The 22,753-nt window shown below is 37.5% G+C and overlaps 1 protein-coding gene across 3 annotated transcripts in view; it reads left to right on the top strand.

Annotated features, from left to right (window-relative positions):
* SYNPO2 (synaptopodin 2) overlaps positions 1-22,753 on the top strand; it is a 172,926-nt gene that overhangs the window by 111,559 nt on the left and 38,614 nt on the right. The window lies entirely within an intron of this gene.

Below are 22,753 nucleotides of genomic sequence, written 5' to 3'. Positions count from 1 at the left end.
TAGTCCAGGACCTGACCCTCGGTTATGCACATTCAATAGCAATCTTGTCATTGGTCAAGCAGTAACCCAGTCTGGGGATACTAAGTCATGCTACCTGAAGACACAGAAGACTGAGGGTGAGCTAGATCTGATTTCTTCCTTTAGAGAGAGGGGGAAAGCATAACATAATGACAAGAAGACTAAATACTTGCATCTTCTGGAGAGTGCCTATATTCCCTTAGAAACCACATTATTATGTAAATCCGGAATTTGTGAGTGTGGAATCAGAACACAGTGTGTAAGTTGGAAGATTCAGTGGTAGGTGCCTCCTGGGCCCCCCTCCACAATTGGAAAGCACCTGTTATTGTGCACATCAAGCCCTTGATCTGGATACCTTCTCATCTGGGCAGTATTTTTATGGGCACTGCTTTGTCTCCTATCCTTTTCTAATTTCTATTTCTGGACAACTCATTCAGAAAGACACATTCTTTCCTTTGATATAGTAATACCTCCCATTAGGCTGCTCTGGTCTATGCTCAGTCCATTTATCTAAAGTTACTTTGAAAATTCCTGTTCTCATCTGTTACTCTTGACCTTAGAGTAACTCTCACATACCCGCCTTTCCTTATTTCCAAGATCTTCATTGTCCCTGATTCCTGCCACAGTGCATTTGCTGGGGATAGGGAGAGGAATTGAGGAAGAGAGAAGAAAGCTTCCTGGAGGACACTATGTTAGGATTCTGGAGAAGGTTGGGGGTGGGGCATTGGCATGGAGCTAGGAAAACCCAGAGTTCTACACTGGGAGTCACCTAGGACTGGGTTAGTAACTGTCTATGCTTGCTAATCACATTTTTTCTGAAAGTATGTATCAGTTAATTGGGGAAAATTACAAGGCCCTGAACTTGGCCCTGAATATACAGAGTCATCTCACCGGCTTGGTCATATTCTAAACTTTGCTGCCTCTGTATTCAAAACTGTGAATCTGGCAGGTTGCTGACCAATGAGGCATTCACTATTTGTATTGTAATGACTACTAAGTAGCAAAGCACATTTTAAAGGCAAAATATTCCCTTTTTTGGTGAACCAACAAAAGAGATTCATATTATTTAGATATTATCCTATATATTTGGGAAATGAGAAAACTATGCAAGAAGACATTTAGAAATTGTAATTCTTGCTTCTTAGTGGCCAGAGGACTTTGTAAACAAAACTTTGAACAAACAAACAAACAAGCTTATATGTCTATTAGTTGCTATCTTGTTTTAAATGTCTTGATGTTTCAGTGCCTGGCTCAAAATTTACAGAGAAAGGAACTTTGGGGTGAGAGTCAGGATCCTTGGGGTCTGCATGAGTCCCGGCTGTGTTACATGTTGTGCAACCTTGAACAGGAGTCTTAACCTCTCTGGTCTTCGTTGTTCTCTGTATAAAAAGCAGAGGACGGGTTGTGTTAATTTCTTCAATCTCTCACAATTCTACAGCTCTGGGAGTCTGTGAAGTATTATTCTAATAGGCGGAGAAAAGCCTGAGATTTTAAACTTTTTCTTTCATCTCTCCCTCCTTTCTTCTTTCCTTTCTTAAAATTTGTTCAATGTTTATTTATTTTTGAGAGAGAGAGAGAGAGAGAGAGAGAGAGAAAGAGAATGAGCAGGGGAAGGGCAGAGAGAGAGGGAGACACAGAATCCAAAGCAGGCTCCAGGCTCTGAGCTGTCAGCACAGAGCTTGACATGGGGCTTGAACCAATGAACGGTGAGATCATGACCTGAGTTGAAGTTGGATGCTTAACCGAGTGAGCCACACAGGTGCCCCAGTTCTTTCTTTCTATGTTATAGCAGGGTGTGAAGAGAACAGATTGTGGTTGAAATGACAGGTTCTTGAAATACTGGCCACTTAACTGAGTGTAATCTTGGGCAAGCCACTTCATATCTCAGAGACTTTGTTTCTTCTTCTGCAAAATGATTTAATACTCCCTGCCTCCCTCAGGGTTGTTGTGAGGATTAGAGACAACGTGTGCAGAGTAAATGGTTTAGCAGTGGTTCTTGTTATTACTAATTGACCATGTCAAATGATTAGGAGATTAAAACAAGGTTCCTGTTTTCATGAAGATACAATTTAAGAGTGCAGATAACATGTTTTCTAATAATTAAAACATAAGTTACAACATGCCAGAAGAGAAATTCAGAGTCATTTTTAACAAGTTCATAGACTGCAAGTATTTCTGTCTGGACGCTAAAGGGAAATCATCAGGGGAAGAGCTTCAGGGAGGAGCAGTCATGTGCTCTGGACTCTGAAGGGAAAATCAGATTTCAAGACAGGATGGACATTCTGGGAAATAACACAGAGAAGAATTTTCTTCTAATCTACTTCCCTCTTCAAGGTTTGCACTGTTCCCTGACATTTATAAAAGGTTTTGAAGTAGAGGTGTTAAACACTACCATGTTCTGGCCCAAGAAGTTATTTTCCCTCTGGAGGATCTGGCAAAGGAAAAGTTAAAGAGCTTTGGAGAATGGCTTGTTAAACAGAAAGGAATTTCAGGATGTGGGTCTATTTGGGAAAAAGCAAGACTCTTTTAATAAGCAAATGGAAATGCACTGACTGCGGTGTTACAAGAGAGTTGCCAGTTATCACTCCATCAATCTTTCCTTCCAGGTAGCAATGTTTGGTGACTTAATGAGGTGATAAGGAGCAAGACACTGACACATGCAGAGGTGGAGTCTAGAATTGAAGAAGGGGATGTCAGAAAAGGTCATTCTCATTTGAACCTTTCTTTGCTTTTAAGGTCAAAAACCTTGCTAATCGGTGAGCAGAGTTAGGGTTAATACTGAGTCATCTGCATTCTGTCCTTTCCATGTTCAAGAAGGGGAAGACTTCTTGATGACTGCCATATAAAATAGGAAGACTGCAGACACACACACACACACACACACACACACACACACACACACACAGGTAATGCAACACCCAGGGATCACCACCCTGGATTAATAAAATAGCACGAGCTCATAGTTGTTCACATTACACAAGGTTCCCTTCTCGGCACTGTGGTGTGGTGCTGAAATGCTGTTTAAAAATTTGTGCTGCTGCCTTCATACCATGGCCATATTTTGGAGCCTATGACCTCATCACCATCTGAGTTGCCAGGGCTGGATTCCAGGAGAAAGGGGAAAGGAGGTAGACAGGAGGTAGCGGAAGCAGAGATAGGCAGGTTAAATGAATTAAAACATTTAATTCCACTTTTTAGTATTCAGTTATATCATTTGCACGGAGGGTCTGTGACTTCTTTCTCCTCCCTCCTTCCTCCCTCCCTTGCTCCTTCCCTTCCTTTTTTCCCCCTTTCTTCCTTTTCTTTCTCTCTTCTGCTAATACGTAAGTCTAGAAAGTCTCTGAGCACCAAAACTCTTAAATCATTCACTGGGGACAAGTCTGTAAGGTCTAAGGTTTCATGAGTGAAGTGTAATTTTATTTGAGGTCTCCATTATAGAATTTTTATTCCACACTGGTTTTCTTTCTGTCCTCACACTTTCCTCTCAGAAGATCAAAAATCACTCCCATTCCATATCTACCATTTGTTTTCCCCTTGATTTTATGCCCCACAAGGGGTGTCACTAACATGTATCCAGTGTGATGGGTGCCCCTTAAAGCTGTGCCACGTCTTAGCCCTATGGTATTTCAATATATAGTTAAAGGAAGAATGGATCAATTGACCAGAAAAAAAGGAAAACTGCTTTTCACCTCAAAATTTTATAGAGAACACAGTCTTTTATACATAACACACATTCATTTATATACATTTATATGTACACTCATGTTTTGATATTAACCTGTACATTAAGAACAGATACTAAAATAAAAACAGCACTTTAATATTTTCCTTAGCTAGATACTTGGTGTTCACTGAAGAATTAAACAAGAATTAGGCTAAATTTTCATGCCCATAAAGCCCAGATTATTCAATATTCTACAGTAGAATTTTGAGGAAATCAAAACAGCTTTTATTTATACAAAGATAGATTCCCAGGTTACTCAAATCAAGTATACCTGGGAACCAGACTATTAAAAGTACAAAACTTCGGGGAAAAAGTCATGATGCTTTTTAAATTTAGTTTTTATTCTTTATCAAAATTGTATGCACCTAAGATCTGAATAGTTCTAGAAGACTTGTGATGCTATTTTCCTTCTTATTTCCAAACTACACACTTATTTCTGTTTTCCCTTCCCCCTTCTTTCTCTTTCTTTCTTTCTTTCTTTCTTTCTTTCTTTCTTTCTTTCCTCTTCTCTTTTCTCTTCTTTTCTTTTCTTTTCTTTTCTTTTCTTTTCTTTCCTCTTCTCTTCTTTTCTCTTCTTTTCTTTTCTTTTCTTTTCTTTTCTTTTCTTTTCTTTTCTTTTCTTTTCTTTTCTTTTCTTTTCTTTTCTTTTCTTTTCTTTCATCAACATTACCCATTGGCTTACCAAAATGGAAGATGAAGATAAAGCTGTGCCACCCCTCCCTACTCGTGGCCTCAAGCCCACATAATTCCTCTCTGCCCCTATTCTACACTTCCAATACAATTACAACATATTTTGTTTGAATCAATATTCAATGCTTAGCTAGATGTTAAGCTAAGCTAACATTATGATGTTAAGCTTTAGAATATGCTAGGAGTAGTTTTTCCTTTCTTGCACAAAAATTTTTTCTCCCTAGAATTAACAAACTGTCTTTCCTTTTTAGTGTTCTAAGTTTTTGTCATTAATTTATCCCCAAACTCTGTCCATGTGTCTAAATAATTCTCCTAATGTTTTAAATCACATCAGAAACTTTATCAATATCATTGTATTTGGATGATAGAGTCTTCTGACTTGCTCTAATTGGGACTGGTAACTCTCTTCGCCAGGTGCATGTCTGTTTCCTGGAATCTTTCTTTGTAGTCATCCTGCTGATTCCTTTTTCCTCTTGAGCTGGTTCCTACTTCGTAGATCCCATGTTTCCATCTCTTTTTTTCCTGGTTTTCTTCCTCATTTATTTATTTAAAAATTTTTTTAACATTTATTCATTTTTGAGAGATAGAGAGAAAAGAGGGTGAGCTGGGGAGGGGCAGAGAGAAAGGGAGACAGAATCCAAAGCAGGCTCCAGGCTCTGAGCTATAAGCACAGAGCCCGACGTGAGGCTCGAACTCACTGACCGCAAGATCATGACCTGAGCCAAGGTCGGACGCTTAACCGACTGAACCACCCAGGCACCCCTCTTCCTCATTTTTATGGCACCCTTCCTCCAGTTGCTTCCTAAGAAAGGGTGACGAGAGCTAAATTTTCTGAGATCTAGAATATTTGGTAGCATCTTTATTCTGTACTCACACATAATTGATAATTCCTCTAGGACTAGCATTCCAGGCTGGAAAGACCTCAGAATTCTGAAGGTTTTAGTCTGTGCTTGAGCTTCTAGTGTTGCTATTGAGAAGTCCAAAGCAATTCTGATTCTTGATCCCTTGTATATAACTTTTTCTCCTGGGAACTTACAAGATCACTTTGTGAAATTCATGATGATGTGCTTTGGTTCGTGTGTATTCTAATACAGTGTATAGGTTCTTTTAATTTAGAAGCCTGTCTTTCAATTTTTGAAAGTTTTCTTGAATTATCTATTTGATGATTTATTTATTCTGTTTTCTTATCCTAAAATTTCTATTATTCAGATATTGGACTATTTGTATCCATACTCAATTTTTTTAATGTTTTATTTTGTTTTTGAGAGAGAGAGAGTGAGAGAGAGAGAGAGAGAGAGAGAGAGAGAGAGAGAGAGAGAGCATGAGCAGGGAACGGCATAGAGAGGGAGACACAGAGAATCTGAAGAAGGCTCCAGGCTTTGAGCTTTCAGCACAGAGACTGATGCAGGGCTTGAACTCATGAACCATGAGATCATGACCTGAGCCAAAGTCAGACTCTTAACTGACTGAGCCACGCGGGCACCCCCATTCTTAATTTTTCCTTCTATTCTCATGTTTGTTTTGATATTTAAACCTGTTTTGTTCTAAGAGATTCTAAAAAATTTCCTCAACATTATCTTCCAAATTCTCTGTTGAGCTATTCATTTCTCCTGACATATTTTTAATCACTGAGTGTCTTATTCTTTTATATATTGTCCTATTTCTGTTTTATGACTTTCATATCACTCTGAAGATATTAGTCATAATGTTTTTTGGCATTTTCCTCTCCGGAATAGTGTTATGTTTACTTTTTGGTTGTTTTTGGTCTGTATTTTACAATAGAAGCTTTCCTTTAGATTAGAAGATAGATTTCCTTCCTTACTGTAGGGTGGTCAAACTGGGGCATTTCTTGGTCAAACCCTAATATTGCTATTTTTACTGATTGGCTAATCAGAATCTTTCAATCTCCTTTCAAAGGGGTATAAGTTCAGCTGCCAGAGTTCTGGGAGCCCAGACAGAAGGGGGCTTAGGGTCAGGGTGCTATCTCGATATTCAGTAGTTAATCTTTCACTTAAGTCCTTATTTTCCATATGGGACATCCACCTTCAGCTGCACCTGGTAAGGTTAATAAAGGACATTTGCTTTGCTGAGGGGAATTAGGAAATGGTATTGGGGGGTTCTGATGTCTTCTTAATATTCCTGTTTTCATCCCTACCCTCATCTTTACTTCAAGGGGAAACTGTTCCCACAAATTCCTGAGTCTTTAGGGAATCCTACGGAGTGAATTGTGTTGCTTCTTGGCTTTCTCCTTTCCTTACAGAGAAGTCAGCATTCTCGGGCCTGCCTGTTTGTAGAAACTGTTAAAAATTACCTTTCTTTATAACTGAGGAAAGTTTTAAAATGGCAAATAAATATCTACCTTTGGAAAATAATATGGGCAAATAGCATCGCGGAGAACAACTAAACAATTGTTTTGAAATAGCATTAACACCAAGCCAGTCTAGGAACACATATCCAATTGGAGTATTCAGCAACTTTAATTATTGTATTCTACAAAGAGAATAAATGGCTTGATAGTAAAAAGAAAACATGTTGGGGCTTGGAATGTCCACAGAGAGAAGCTAGGGTGTCCTCCGAGCTTTAGCCAGAGGCTTTGGGGCACCAGAAAGATGTCAGCTTCCTTAACAAGAAGAAGCCATGAGCTGAGGGTGAGGGGAAGCAACAAGCCATCCAGGCCACATTCACCCTGACACCATCAGCAATAAACAATAACAAAATTCTCAAAGAGAAACCTGAGCATGATGGTGTGAAAGTTGGTGTCCTAGCCATTGCCTTTCTTACACTTTACAATATATGAAGACAAAAGGAGATTTCTGTGAAGTGGTTCAAGATGGAGTCAGAGTATTCATCAAAAAGGAAGCAAAACTAACACTCTTAGGAACAGAAGGTCTTTTACTAGACCATAAATTATCCAGTAAATTTGTGTTCAACAATTCAAATTTCGAAGAAACTTCTTAATCTGTGTTTCTTCCAGTCACACTCTTTCCTATTTTAATATGGATTTCAGATTTTTTAACACTGATCTTGGGGAACAGACAGAACATCTTGTCGATACATTTATATGCTAACAACATCATCTCATACTTTTGCTTTGAATATTTCACATATCAAGTATAAATGTGTTAATAAAGGAATCTGTATGATATAGAACCAGGCACAAAAAAACATTGTTTACAACCTTGAAAATGACAAGCAAATTGAGTCCATCAACCATAATTGTAGTCTATGAAGAATTTGTAAGACACCACTATTAGAGTGAGAGATAACGGGAAGGGGATTGGGAGTGACAAACGAATGAAACTAAGCACATACTAGGTGCTTAATGCCTATTTGTTTTGGACTACATCTGTTCTCATAAGGTAAGGTGCCTGTCTCACTATGGGTCCTGGTAATTATCTGTAGTTATCAGGGCATGTCATATAATCAGCTTTTTAAGATGGAGGTCCAATTACCAAGTTCTTTGTAGTCTCCAGAGCTAGCCTGGAAGGTAGGCCTAGAACAGTACCTGCCTCTGGAGATACTCAGTAGTTGGTAGATGAACGAATGCCTTCAGAAGTGAGGTGAAATGAGCTGTGGAAACTTGTAAACACATTGGTTTCATTTTCACAGGCTTTTTCTTTCTCTGTAAAGCAGACTCTGAATGAAAGAAACCATGTCTTAGCAAATATAAATGAGATTAATCAGTGACGATTAGGTTGTGTTATTGTAAATGATGAGTACCAAACCATTCATTTGAAAAACAATTAGAGACTTGATATTTTCTTTGAAATCCAAATTGTTTCATAGGAATAGGAGAAAACTCAGTATTTCATAAATCTTCTTTTACATTTATAAATTAGGAAAGTTTATGTCTCAAAAAATTTAGTATGGTTTATTTTTTCCTTTAAATTGTAATTCATATAGGCTGTTATATAGTTTGGCTTGAGTCATACCAAATGTTTCTATACTGAACTTTAATTCATTAAATTAATTTAATATATTTATCTGCTATTTGACTATTCCATTTCCTCCAAATATCAGAAGATGTATATTAGTTATGCGCAACTAATTTAATTAATGTGGAAACAATTTTTCCTATAAAACAAGCACTTGGTAATTCTATTTCTTTGCTTTAGGCTTATGCAATAATAGAAAGGAAATTGAAATTTCATCATATTTAGTTTCAAACGAAAATCAAGAACAAATGAAAATCTATTGTCTTTAGCATGTTAGATTTTGTGACCAGCTAGAGAATAAAAATTATAGTTAAGGTAAATCAGAATTTGAATGTTTTGTTATATTTGCGTTGTACATTTAGCACAAGTATTGTCAAATGGTAGTTGGAGCTTTTTGTATGGCTGGAGGCTACACAAGATATTTTTGAAGAACTAGTTATTTGCCTGCATGATCTTCTTAGGGATAAAATGTAGGTAATGGTGCTTCCACATAAGCAGTCTTCAGCAGCACTCTAGCTCACATTACGTTTACCACTTCTAAAGCAGACAGATGCTTTGGAACATCTTTGTTTTCAGAACGATAAAAATTGTATAGTTAGAATAATGTGCAACGAAATCTGAAAACAATCATCTTAAACTCATCTTCTAGTCTTTTTGAGAAGTATGATTACTTGAAGCCCAATAGAGTTAATGATAGGGCCCTCAAAAGAAAGTCACTCAGTCCAGATATGCCTATTTGTCACATCCACACATACAGACACACACACACACACAGAAATGGCTGGCCCCCTACATATTTCCCTATAGCATTTTATAGACAATAATACCAACTTGAGGGGTTCCTGGAAAGGGTTTCCATGGAGGATAGGGAATAAAAACTGGGTTGCTGCATTCTGAAAGTCCTGCCAGAGATCTAATGTTCTCCAAAGGTTATAAACCACTATCACTGGTTGATGAGCCTTTAGGACAGCATTTCACAAACCCTAATATATATATGAAACATGGATGATCTTGTTAAATGCAGTTGACCCATTTGGGTTGGAGGCTGGGATTCTATGGTTCTAACAAGTTCTGGGATAATTCCAGTGCTGTGGTCTGTGAACCTCACTTTGAATAGCAAAGATGGGATTTTTATAGCCATCTTGTAGGCAAGCTAACAGGCATTTGTTTTGAAGTACTCAACAAGATACTATAGTATTAACTGGAGTATTGTGTGGTGAAAGGATATTTCCTATAACAGCACTCATTGAGCACTCACTGTGTACTACACTCTATGCCTTTGCCTCTCAGATCTCCCTTGCCTCCTCCTTATGAGGCTAACGATTATTTGTCCTTTGGGAAACCTTGCCTCCTCCAAGAATCCTTGCCATATGGCCCTGCTATGTGCTCCCGCTGCATATTGTGTTGACTTTAAGGATAGCAGTTATCATGTTGGGTTACACTTATCTACCAACTTATCTATCTCAGAATATAAAGGTCTTGAGGGCAGAATTCATTATTGTACTTCAGAGCCCAGAACACTGTCAGTCACATAAAGACAATCAGTAAATATGTAGTATAATTACCTACTTAACTAACCAAATGAGGTAACAAAAACAAACCTCGAGCCTTGCTCCATTTTCTTACAGAAATTCAAGAAAGACCTCTGGCTGGGTGAGGAAAGAGAGTAGCTGAGGGCTCTCATCTGTCCCTGCAAGTCTCTCCTTGGCTGGCTCTGGCCCAAGATTTTTTGGCAAGATGACGACATTCATGTAGGCTTTCCTCAATCAGAAATAAATAGGAGAAGTATTAGTCAATCACAGCAGGGAACATGACTGGTTTGAAAATGCATCAACAGAACACTTACATGGACACAGAAGGCACTTGGCATGACCCTGATTTCCCTTCTTGAAGTACAGGATTTGGAAACCACTCCCACTGTCCCGCTCCACTCACGTGGACCTGCCCAGGCAGACAGAGCTTATAGGAACTGCAGGCACCTGCGGTATTGCGTCAGCTCTGGCGCCTGGTGCTTCTTCACCTCATGTGCTTACCTCCATAAATTGCAACCACGCCCATACTTAGGAAAGTTTTATGTTTTACTGATTGCCTTGTGACTTTGCCCCTTATGGGGCCAGAGGGATGATGGCGAAATGGAGTGATTGGCAGGAGCAGCTGTAGAGTTGCTTCTTGAGTCGTGGTGTGACCATGGCCTTTGCTGGGGAAAACTCAGTTATCCCTGATGTGCAGTGTTCAATAGACCAATTCATTTCCACGGATACACTGGGAATTCCCCATTTATTCCATGATACCTGTGTTGTAATCTCAAACCTAAAAGAGACTGTAAAGAGAGAATAAATTACAAAGTACACAGTAGGTTTGGGAGTGACTATTGGCCCTGATACTGAGGGAAATGAGACAGACTTCAGAGTTAAATTCAATTTTCTCATATTGTCATTTATTCAGCTTACTATGTGCAAGATATACTTTAGGTTGCAAACAATATATTGCAATCACAGCTCTCAGTGAATTTCAACTAGTCAGTAATTTGGAACTGAATGGGGGTTATTTCCAATGCAAGTTTGACATTCCAACCCTGTGAAGATTTTCTTTTCTTTTTTCTTTCCTTTCTTTTCTTTCCCTTTCCTTTCCTTTCCTTTTTCTTTTCCTTTCCTTTCCTTTCCTTTTTCTTTTCCTTTCCTTTCCTTTCCTTTCCTTTCCTTTCCTTTCCTTTCCTTTCCTTTCCTTTCCTTTCCTTTCCTCTTTCCTTTCCTTTCCCTTCCCTTCCCTTCCCTTCCCTTCCCTTCCCTTCCCTTCCCTTTCTTTAAAATTTTCTCCTCTTCTGGGGTGCCTGGGTGGCTCAGTCAGTTAAGCCTCTGATTTCAGCTCAGGTCATGATCTCACCATCTGTGAGTTTGAGCCCCGTGTTGGGCTCTGTGCTGACAGCTCTGAGCCTGGAGCCTGCTTCAGATTTTGTATCTCCCTCTCTCTCCACCCCTCCCCAACTTGTGCTCTGTCTCTGTCTCTCAAAAATAAATAAACATGAAAAAAAATATTTTCTCCTCTTCTTTGTCTCTCATCTCCAAAGACAGTAGACTTTGGATCTCCAGAACTGGGCTGAACAGTGAGCTTCTTCATTTTCCCCCAGGTCGCCAGAGTTGCCTTCAGTCCGAAATCGCAGTTGGTTTCAGGTGTGCAAGGTTTTCAAAAGGCCTCCATTCCTGATTTCTGTCAACCTTTTCCTCCCTGGGCTGTTTGTCCTTGTGTTGCCTTTGATGGAATTTTCTCCTCTCCAACTCAGATACACGGGATGCCAATGATGCTTATCACATATGTGTGTCTCTTTAGATCAGTGGTTCTCAGAGTGTGGTCTGCAAACCTCTAGGTTTCTGGTTTCATATAGGATGCTCCTGATAAGGCAGTAAAAGTTTGCATTTTATTAAATCTCAGGCACACATATTTTTAATATTCTGTGTGGCAAAATGAAAATATACATAAAACACTTTGACTGAATCCTGAAGGACAGTGTTTGTCTTGAGGAAACACTGTACAATTATTTCAATTGCAATCTCTATAAGCCATTTTTTCCCCATGGAACTCCATTTTTATTTTAAAGAATGACTGACAGACACACTGTGGTTAATCATACTGGATATTCAGCAGACAGTTTCTTAAAAATGAACAAAATGAACCTGTCACTTCAAGGAAAACACTGCCAATATTTGAAAATTAAGTTTCATCTGCCAGTGCGAATTTGATAGCTCCTCAATACTTAAAGACTTCTCTGGTGAGATCATTGACAAGGAGTGTGATTTTGTTTATTTGTATAATGAAATGTGTCAATATTTGGAAGATCTGCATAACTCAGTGAATCAGTATTTACCAAATAACAATGCATGGTGTAACAGAATCATGAATGGGTAAAAGGTCCATTCAAAATGCAAAACAGACCAGTGGATTTTAATGTAACAAAGTATGAAAAGTTCATTGTTACGATTTTTTTTAATGTTATTCATTTTTTGAGAGAGAGAAAGAGACAGAGTATGAGTGGGGAGGGACAGAGAGAGAGGGAGACACAGAATCCAAAGCAGGCTCCAGGCTCCGAGCTGTCAGTGCAGAGCCCCACATGGGGCTCAGACTCACAAACTGCGAGATCATGCCCTGAACCGAGCTGACTGAGCCACCCAGGTACCCCTCCTTGTTATGATTTTAAATTTCACATTGCAACTTTAGAAACTACCACTTGTTGAGTTTGATGTAGTATCAAAGAAGAATACCCAAAACTATCTGAAAAGCTGTTAAAATACTCCTCCCTTTTCCAACTAGATAAATGTGTGAGGCTAGATTTTCATATGCCTCAATCAACACAATGTAACACAATAGAATTAATGCAGAAGCACATATGAGAATCCAGCTGTCTTCTATTAAGGTCAAACATTAAAGAGATTTACAGAAATAGAAAACTATTCATACTAAATTATCTTAGTTTAAAAAGCATGGTTATTTTTCATAAAAACCTATTGTTCATGTTAACATACCAGTTATTATATTTTACAGTTAATTAATGAACAAAGAATTTAAATGTCTCACTTTTTATATCTCACATGGTAAATATCAATAGATAGAACCCCCCAAGAACAAAATATTTTTAAAGTACACCATCATTTTCAAGATCGTAAATGGGTCCTAAGACCAAGATGTTTGAGAATTGTTGCTCTAGGTCACACACACTTAAATACTGATGATGGTCTAGATGAAATTCCAGTTAACTAAAGCTTTGGAGGTGATCATTTAACCCCGCCCTTGAAAGGGCACAGTCCTTGATTAACTTCCCGTGGCCTCTGCCTCAGCTAGTTTGCTCCTTTGTGCAGCCAAATGGCTCAGCATGTCCTGTGGCTGGGGAGGTGGCAAGTATTCCAATTATGCAAAGACAGTGTTGGCATTGTCTTTTACCCCCCCCCCCCCCCCCGTTTCCTACTAAAATAAATGTTTAATGCAATTAACTTAACTTTCTTGGAATAAAACTATGCAAAATATTTATAAATTTGTACTGTTGACAGTTCTTTAATCAAAACCTCCTTGGGGCACCTGGGTGGTTCAGTCGCTTAATCGTCAGACTCTTTATTTTGGCTCAGATCATGATCTCATGTGAGATCCAGCCCTGGGTTGGGCTGTGTGCTGGTCCTCCTTCCTCCCAGCTCTGACCCTCCCCCTCCCCCCCTTGCACTCTTGCTGTTTCTCAAAAAAAAAAAAATGCTTTAAAACCTCCTCAAAAACTTTATATGATTTCCAAAATGGAATCACCATGATGCATCTTACACGTATCTTATATATACACATACATATGCATAACATATGCATATGTATGTGTATATATGCATATGTGTATATTGCAGTTCAATAAGGCATAGCATTAACTATCTGGAGGGGATGCCTTTGTTCTCCTATAAGGAAAATGATTCCCTGAGACCCTAAATGCCTTGTCACATGGTTTATTTGCTTAATTAAGGTGCTATCTCCAGTTTGCTACTAGAGCAATATGATAGAACTTAATACATGTCTTAAAAATCTGTACTCTTGTCATGTAGAGGACATTTTTTCAAGTTATATCTACCTTCTTTATCCGTAGTTTTATGTAAGAGCAACCTGGAAGAAAAAACTGCTTTATCTAGTTTAGTTAAATATAGTAAAACTTCAGATGTCTATAGAGCTGTGAGAAAACAGGACAGATATATTTTCAGTGTCTAAAACTAAACCATTTTAGTAAAAACAGCAATACAAAAAAAGTATTTAGGACCTCAAATTATGAACTCTAATCCAGTACCTAATGTGTTGATGCTTCAGATCCAGTTATACAAAACTTTTGTTTAGCTATTTAGGATACTACTCTCTAAAAGATGTCACATGCTTTCTGCATCTAATCAATCGAGTAAAGATGATTTAAGCATTTTAAATGACTTGAGATCATAATTATTAATGTCCTTTCTTTTACTCAAATGCAATAGAGGCATCAAGTCCCATTGAGCATGTGAGAGTTTTTTTACACATTCATTAAATTATCCAGTATTCCAAGTCTTTTTTTTTTTTTTTAAGATTTTCATGTGTTTTTAAATTTTGGCTTTTATCTTCTTGCTTTGGCATTGTATTAACTATAACATCTTCCTTTATATAGGATGCATGCTTGTCTCTCCATTTCTAATTTTCTGTAAACCAAATAAAAAAGGTATTAGAATTGTATAAAATTGAGCAAATAGAATGAGAAAGAGCCCCTGACACTTACAGTGATGCATAGATGTCTTAGTGAGCTTTATTTAGTACTGTATTTTGACCTCAAAAGATGGTGAGCTTACTTATAGGTTCTTTAGATGACTAACTAAATTCTTATTAGGTGAGGTATTCTAGGATAATAATTATTTTGTTAGGGCCACCTGGCTGGCTCAGTCAATAGAGCATGTGACTCTTGATCTCAGGGTTGTGAGCTTGAACCCCATGCTAAGGTATGGAGCCTATTTAAAAAAATATTTAAAAAATTATTACTTTGTCAATGGTTATGTGTACAGTTAATAAAAATAAACAGATATTTGAAAAACAAAAATAGTGAATTCTAGTTCTGTTCTCTTTTCTAAGTAATTCTGATTCTACTAATTACTTATTTATCTAGTCTTTTAGATTTTACATGTGCTTTTTAATGAGTTCTTTAAAAAATATTTTAAAACTATTCTTTTTTTAAAATTTTTATTTATTTATTTTGAGAGAGTGAGAGAGAGTGCGCACAAGCAGTGGAGGGGCAGAGAGAGAGGGGAGAGTGAGAATCTGAAGCAGGATCCACGCTCAGTGTGGAGCCGAACTCAGCTCGATTTCACAACCATGAGATCACAACCTGAGCCAATATCAAGAGTTGGATGCTCAACCAACTGACCCATCCAGGCACCCCTTTTAAAAAAATATTCTTATTTTTTTTAATACAATGTATATAGAAAGAGTGTGCCTATAGTTAAGAAGTCTTTATTAAATTGATCACATTTCATCCAACAAAAAAGCAGACAGGGACATGTCCACATAGGCTCTGGTCCATCAGTGTTTTTCTGAAAGACCTAGGATGTTTACATTCTTAGGAAGGAAAGAAGAGCAGAGAATACCATTCCATATTTGTACTTGTTGGTTTTTTAGCATAATGGTGGCTGCTTAATAACAGCTCAAGAGCAGTTCTATTGCAGCATCGTTTCTGCCTGTGAAATCACATTGGTATGCAGATTCTTAAGTATGCAGCCCCATGGATTAGGGCCCTCATTCCTGTCAAAGACAGTTATTTACTCCGGGAATCTTTCCAAGGTTGCTACCAGGAATGCTTTTTACTTTTATGGTGACTTGGTCCCTAAGGATAAAGACAATTATCCAAAGGGAAAACTTTTCGCTCAGTATCCGTACATATATTAGTGACCACAGCAGTAAAGTTCATAGTCTTCAAATGAAAACTCAACATGAGAACAGACTATTGAGCTTGAGTTGAGGTGCTGAGTATAGAATAACTGAAAAATCCTAGTGTCTGTTTGCATTTGCACCCATGACCTGATTTGAATATACAGTTTAAGATTTATTTTCACTATTTAGACAAACATTTTGTAAATTGAATCCCTTTTTCAATTCTTTATGCACTTATCAATGTTTTAATGGAGAAAAGCCTTATTTCCTTTTAGGAATCAACTATTATCCTTTTAGAACATTTGTCTAAAATAACTGTGCATGTTGATAACCATCTCACTTTTTTCCTCACAAATTCTTCACAGAGTTCTTATTTCTCTTGTATTGATTTCCTAGTATGTACTCTATAATGGCTTTTCTGAGCTTCGTTCATTGTCCCCAAGTTTGAATCTCCTCTGCCCTTCCTCCTTTATTCTTAGCAGATGGTGACCTCATACAATTTATCCAGTGTACATTTCTTCATTGTCTCTCCTGTCTTGAAATACAAGTCTCTGCATCCATAGTTTCTTCATATTTGTATTTGAGTAGCTTCCCCTTCTTTCTTACTTTCTGTGTTTGCCCTTGATTCTATCATTCTGTATCAGTTCAGAGTTTATTTGCAAAAAGTAGAAACCTCTATTTATTTTAGTCAGAAATGAATTTAGTAAGTACTTACAGACTTGTTGAAAGATCTGGAAAGTCAGGCTTTAGGCAGGGCCTCTAGGAATGACTTCAAACAACACTGCAGAACTGGCTACCCAAGGGATTGGCAACATTTGCCACAATATGGAAGCAAGAGAGTCAGGAGCCATTGGTCCTGGCACTGGGTCTAGGGTTACACGTCTTAGTGGTGATCTGGGATTATGATCTGATGGAAGCTGCCAGCAGAGCTGCTGTATCCAGAGTAAAATCATCTCCCAGATCTACACCAGCAAAATGGATACCTCACAATCTAATGTCTCTCCCTGTTTAACTCAATCCCTAATACAAGTTTCTTGCAGCTACACTTGCTGTGTTAGAACTATATCACACCCTGAGCACTCACTGAAGGAGAGTCTGGGAAATGCTCTTATCTGCTCAGCCTCTGTAACATACAAGGCACACTCAAACGAGGTTGGGACACAAGTTGAGCAATCCATCCGACTCTGCCACGGTCTTCTCCACTGACTTTTGATTTACCCAGTTATTAGTTATATTGCTTATTTACCATATGCTAGGTATTTTCTCAAGTCTTTTTCTCCACTTTACTATTTGAATTTTTTGCAGTAGGTTCCAGGATGTTGTTTGCTTCCCACAAGAAAGATTTTCCTTGGGTTATTATTGCTTTTATTCCTTGTATTCTGGTCCTTGTTTTCTTTTGCCTTGTCATCCTGAAACTATATTGCTATTTGCTATTGATTTCCAGAAATATTGTACCACTGTAAACATGAGTTCCCAACAACTTGTGAACTCATCTTTGGTACTAGGAAACTCACCATCAAAGACTGAGCTTGGAGTTCAGAATCTTGAGAGCAAGCCCTGTAAAAGTAAGATTATTTCCTTACTTCTAAAACTTAATTAACCACCATCATTGCTCTTGCTGTGGCTCCCAGTGACCATTCTGACCATTTCTCTGGTCAGTTGAAGAATACAGATCCACCTAGGGCTTCAGTGTGAGAGCCAGCTGGGGTGAGGGAATGCTTAATAAGTCTTATCTCAGAGATAAGGGAAAGTTTTTTAAAGCCCTGGGAAACTGAGGAAAGGCTGGAGCTTCAGAAAGAGCTGTTAGATCATAGACTACTTTCCAATTGCCATCAAAAAGTTTTAATTTCTAATACTTTCCTTATCTGAGATCATCTCTCTCATCCACTTCTGATTATCTCAAGGTCCCTAAGACTTCATGTTATGGATTGAGAATAGCCCACATAGGAGAGTTTAGATTTATGCTAATTTCCTCTTTCCTTTTCATAAAATTTAATAGATGTAGTAGTGGAATCTAAGGAAAAGATTGTCTTGGTTCCTACCACGTACGCTGACATCTTCCAAGAGGACTTGTCAATGAGTTATACATGAAAATCAGCTCATGAGATAAGATGTAGTTTCACTGACAACAAGCTGACACAACTGACATGCCATGTACACAAGACAAAATAGTTTAACCACAAGATTCTATGAGAATTCAAATCTGATACCTGTTTTCTAGTCAGTTCTGGAAGACTTGGAAATGAAGGTGAAGACAGAGAATAGAAAAAGAAGCTTTTTGCATTTTTCCAGGGAATTATTTCTTACTAAAACCAAATTAGCATACCTGAAACTCTTCTCAGATTTATTCTGTGAAATGAAAATAACACTGTTGAATTTCCCAGAGAAGCCCTAACTTTCCATTTTCACTTGGTGGTAATAAAATAAGTCTTGCCTGGCATGGATCAAGAAGGAGTAAGCAAAGAATACAGTATTTGGTAAATATTTACATTACCAACATCTCTTAGTTCTGTGGTCTGATTAAATTGACAGGCACTTATAGGGACTACAGTATTTTAAGGATAGAAACTCCTTATCAGTATGTGTATTAGATGTGGAAAGAGGTCTCTGAGGGAATGTTCTCAAGAAAAAGGCATTACATCACACGCTCATATAGGTATGTTGTGTCAAATCACAGTTTGCAAAAGATAATTATACTCAAGTTTGAATTTTTAACATATTGGGTCAAAATATTGATTATTTTCCAGTCATTAAAGAATACCTTATATATAAATGTTACAATATAAGAAGAAGAAGGAAAACCAAATGAAATAAAACCTGTCTTTCCCAGTTAATGGGCTGACAGGGCAAATCTTTGTTACCTCTGCCTTATCTCTTCCATTTCCTCCATGACTTTCCTTAACTGCCTATACTAATTCTTGTTATACTTCTCCTCCCTCCCTTTACTCTGATTCATGGTAGAGAATTCAGACTATTGACTACAGAGGCAACGTGCATAGTGGTTAAAAACACATGCTCTGAAGTCAGATTCCCTGGGTTCAATTTCTGATTCTCACTCTGTGATTTTAGGCAAAGTACCTAATTTTCTGTTTTCTTATCTGTAAAATGAAAGTGAGGGAAGCCTGTTTGAACATACACAAATGGAATTATATTTATACTTCTCACTGAGGTTTTATAGGGATAAGTGGTTGAGCATGCATAGGGCTTAGCATAGTAAGTGCTCAATGAAAACAAGCCACTAGTATTTAAATAACTGTATTGTTGTTTCAAGCAATAAGTAGGCTTGTCTTCTTCCACCTTTCAGCTATGAAATGTGTACTTACTGAGGAAAAGACAGATACAACCTTTATCTTTAGATTAAGATGAGTTAATGCCAAATATATGCATAAAAACTGAAAATAAATCCAGATGTTTTCAAACATCTGGCAAACTACCAACATTCTATAGCTTTTCTTCGTACTTGGCACGTTCCTTTCAAGTGTGTGTATGTGCTGGAAGCCGAGTCATTTTTATCCATTAGCCCTTTCTTGGGCACCTCTAGGAGTTGTATATGCATCATGGAACTTAATACATATTATTTCTAATCCCTTTTAACCATCTAAAGAAGTAATATTTATTAGCTCTATTTTACAGTTTAGGAAACTAAAGCTCAAAGTGTAATATAACTTATGTAAGTTCAGTCAGATCGTCATTATTGGAGCTACATGATTGAAATCTGTCTTCCTTCAGAGTTGGTATTCTCTCCCACTTTGACATGTATTTTATGAATCTATGACTAATGGCTTAGAAGAAGACTGGTTGATAAATTCACTGAGATTCAGCATCAATGCTAATGATCTGTATATCCAAATTTATCACTGACAGCATATTTCATTTTCACAAATAGGACTATTTTCAGGAGTTAGAATTTTTACTCACATACATCATAATACTCAAATATATACATTTTAACAGTATATAATTATACACAATGTAAGGTAAGGATCTTTTGTACACTAATAAGTGTTTATCCATCATATGAACAGAACCTATGAACAGAACCATTTTGGTAAAGTTGCTGACTGCAAAGGATATGTCTGGGAATAATAGACACTGTCACACAATCTTTGTTTTCCTAGTCCATTTAAAAATGGAGAAAGAGTAGTCCTACAGAGAAACCTTTGTGGCAAGGGAAGTATCATCATACTTAACATGGTCCTTAAGGAAAATATTTCTTGCTGTTCAGACAAATGTAAAAGGTCAGTGAAACACAATCACAGCAGTTGATTATGAATGTTGACCTCAGAATGCATGCTCTGAAGGAATGCTAACTACTCCTACCATAATGCTTTTGCTTATTTGGATACCATTAAAAGCTCTACTTGACAGGCATAATGATGAACTGTACTTTTCCTGTCAAGCAACACATGTTTGGATGATAGACAGCTCTCTTAACTTGGGGATTTATTTATCTTCCAAGGACAATTTTTCAACTTGCTCTGCAAACCCATGGAATTGCTTAAAACTCACACAACTTATTACTAACAAAGGGAAACCCCCTGTCCTCACACATAAGATTGGGCCTTGAAGGGTACAATGATACATCTGTTTTATAAATATAAAACCTCTTTGGTCCTCCATAAGCTGAATTTTCTGTGTTCTAGTACTTCTGACTCAATTGACTGAATGGGTTTATACTTCAAAAAATGCCTTGTTATCCACCTAATCTTATTTTATAAAAAAATAAATAAATAAATTTAAATGATTGAAATGTGAACTAATAACTCTAACCGCAACTTAAGTGTTCATTATTGGGTATTGTTTTATCCCTGATTTATACACAACTCTCTTGTGATTCTTTATTTTAATTATTTCGTGCAAGACAAAACAAAACAAATAAATTTGGCAGTTAAATAGATATTTTTCAAAACTGGGTGCATATTCTTTTTCTCATTTCTTTTGTTGCTTCCTTATAGCCTTGGAAATATTGAATTCATTTAATATTTTGCAATAAACTAGTGTGTTCTTCCAAAAAATAAGAATGAGATAGATTTGTTAGAAAAGGGAAAGCCACTTTAGATTATAATTTATAATGATCAGTGGATAGATCATCCCAGAACAAAACTAACTGAATCACTTCAAACTTCAATAGTGTCATAGTTTTGGCACTTAAAGGTATTCTTTTACTTTCAAGAGTACCACTTAAAATTTAAATGGACCAGGAGAGGGGCACCTGGGTGGCTAAGTTAGTTAAGCATCTGATTTCGGCTCAGGTCATGATCTTGTAGCCCATGAGTTTGGTCCCCATGAGGATCATCTCACGGTCCATGATTTTGGTCTGTGCTGACAGCTCAGAGCCTGGAGTCTGCTTCAGATTCTGTGTCTCCCTCTCTCTCTCTCTGCCCCTCCCCCACTCTCATTTTCTCTCTCTCTCTCTCTCTCTCTCTCTCTCTCTCTCTCTCTCTTTCTCTCTCAAAAGTACTAAGCATTAAACATTTTTTTTTTAATAAATGGGCCAGGAGATATAAACTTAAGACTATGCTGGTCAACATATTGATTATCATTAAAACCTTAGCAAGAATCAGTAGGCAACTGTTGTAGGTAAGTTGATATATGTTTCATGCCTAAAATGAACCTGGCTATGAAAATATTCTTCAAGAAGCATTGCTTACCAGACTGAGCTGTCTGGATTTAGAATCTTGATTTTAATAAAAAGGGATCATCTTGGTAGAAAACATCTACAGTAGTATCTGAAAGTGTTCTTAAGTTTGAAATTGTATGACATGTTACATGGTTCATTGAAAACTATGAAACTCACATTATAAAACGAAACCTAAACACATTAGTATCACTTAGGGTCCCAGCAGGAAATAGGTGGCATGCTCAAAGGAGTAATTAAAAATAATATAATGCAGGGACTAAAGGCAGGTTTAAGTGAACCAACAGATGATACTGAAGCACTGGGAGATAAAAAGCAGAAGCTACTATTACCTTTAGGCCTGAAGATACAAGAAGATGGAATGTGTTATTGCAACATAAGAGTTAAGGCATCGTAGAGGAGCTATGACTCTCTAGGTGGAGGAACAGAGCCATTGCCAAACTGTGACCCAGCAAGTTCAGCAGGGAGAGCATCTATCTGACCTCTCATTCCTCTGCTCTTTGATGTCTTAACTGGGGCTTCCTGTTGACCAAATCCAACCAGGGGCACACAGAGGAGCTCAGCCTGTGCTGTCTCTAGAGGCCAGTGCCCGGAGGGTGGAGAGTGGAGAGGGTGGAGAATGAACCTGGAAAGGCAAAGGGAGAATAATCAGCATAACATTTTACCATTATCATAATTCTACAGGATATAAACCTCCAATTATTCCTCACTAAGGAGCCGGTGGGAGCTCTCAGTCATTATTCTTGTCCTCTGAATTTCTCCTTTCCAGGTTCTGAAGGTTCTCTTTTAGGTTTTTTTTCAATTTTTGTTCCATGTCATTCTGTGCAAGAACATGATGCAATCTTTATAGCAGGGATGTTTTTATTATTTGCAAAATAATCTTTTTTTTTCTTTCCTCTTTGCTAAACTTTGCTTAGTATCAAGACTTGCATAGTTGATTTCAATAAAGGATTTTTCTCTTTGACATTATTCTTAATATCCTGGCTGCCTAAGTTCCCCATTATGCTGGGATGGCTTTCATTAGTTCATTTAGCTGTACAGTGCTCTCCTTAAACTGTCCTGCCCTGTATCTCCTTCTTAAAGTCAGTGCTCCATCCACGTCAGCAATGGGAAAGGTTTAAAAATTTTTTTAATGTGAGAAGTCACTTTCTGACTAGCGTCAGACTTCACAATGTGACATAATTATTTTTAATGTAAACTCAATTCTTTTAATACGTCTGCCCTCACTTTTCTCTGTTTTTTTATTCCAGTTCCTTTGTCATAGATTTACTTCCCTTTTCCATTTACTTACAATGCTATGAATTAAATGTTGACTTGATGGTACATAGTGCATTGTGTGTGTGAGAG

The sequence above is a fragment of the Felis catus genome, chromosome B1 (assembly GCF_018350175.1).
Source record: "Felis catus isolate Fca126 chromosome B1, F.catus_Fca126_mat1.0, whole genome shotgun sequence".
Classification (NCBI taxonomy): domain Eukaryota; kingdom Metazoa; phylum Chordata; class Mammalia; order Carnivora; family Felidae; genus Felis; species Felis catus.
The sequence above is the reverse complement of the archived record's forward strand: the minus strand, read 5'-3'. Positions and strand labels throughout refer to the sequence as shown.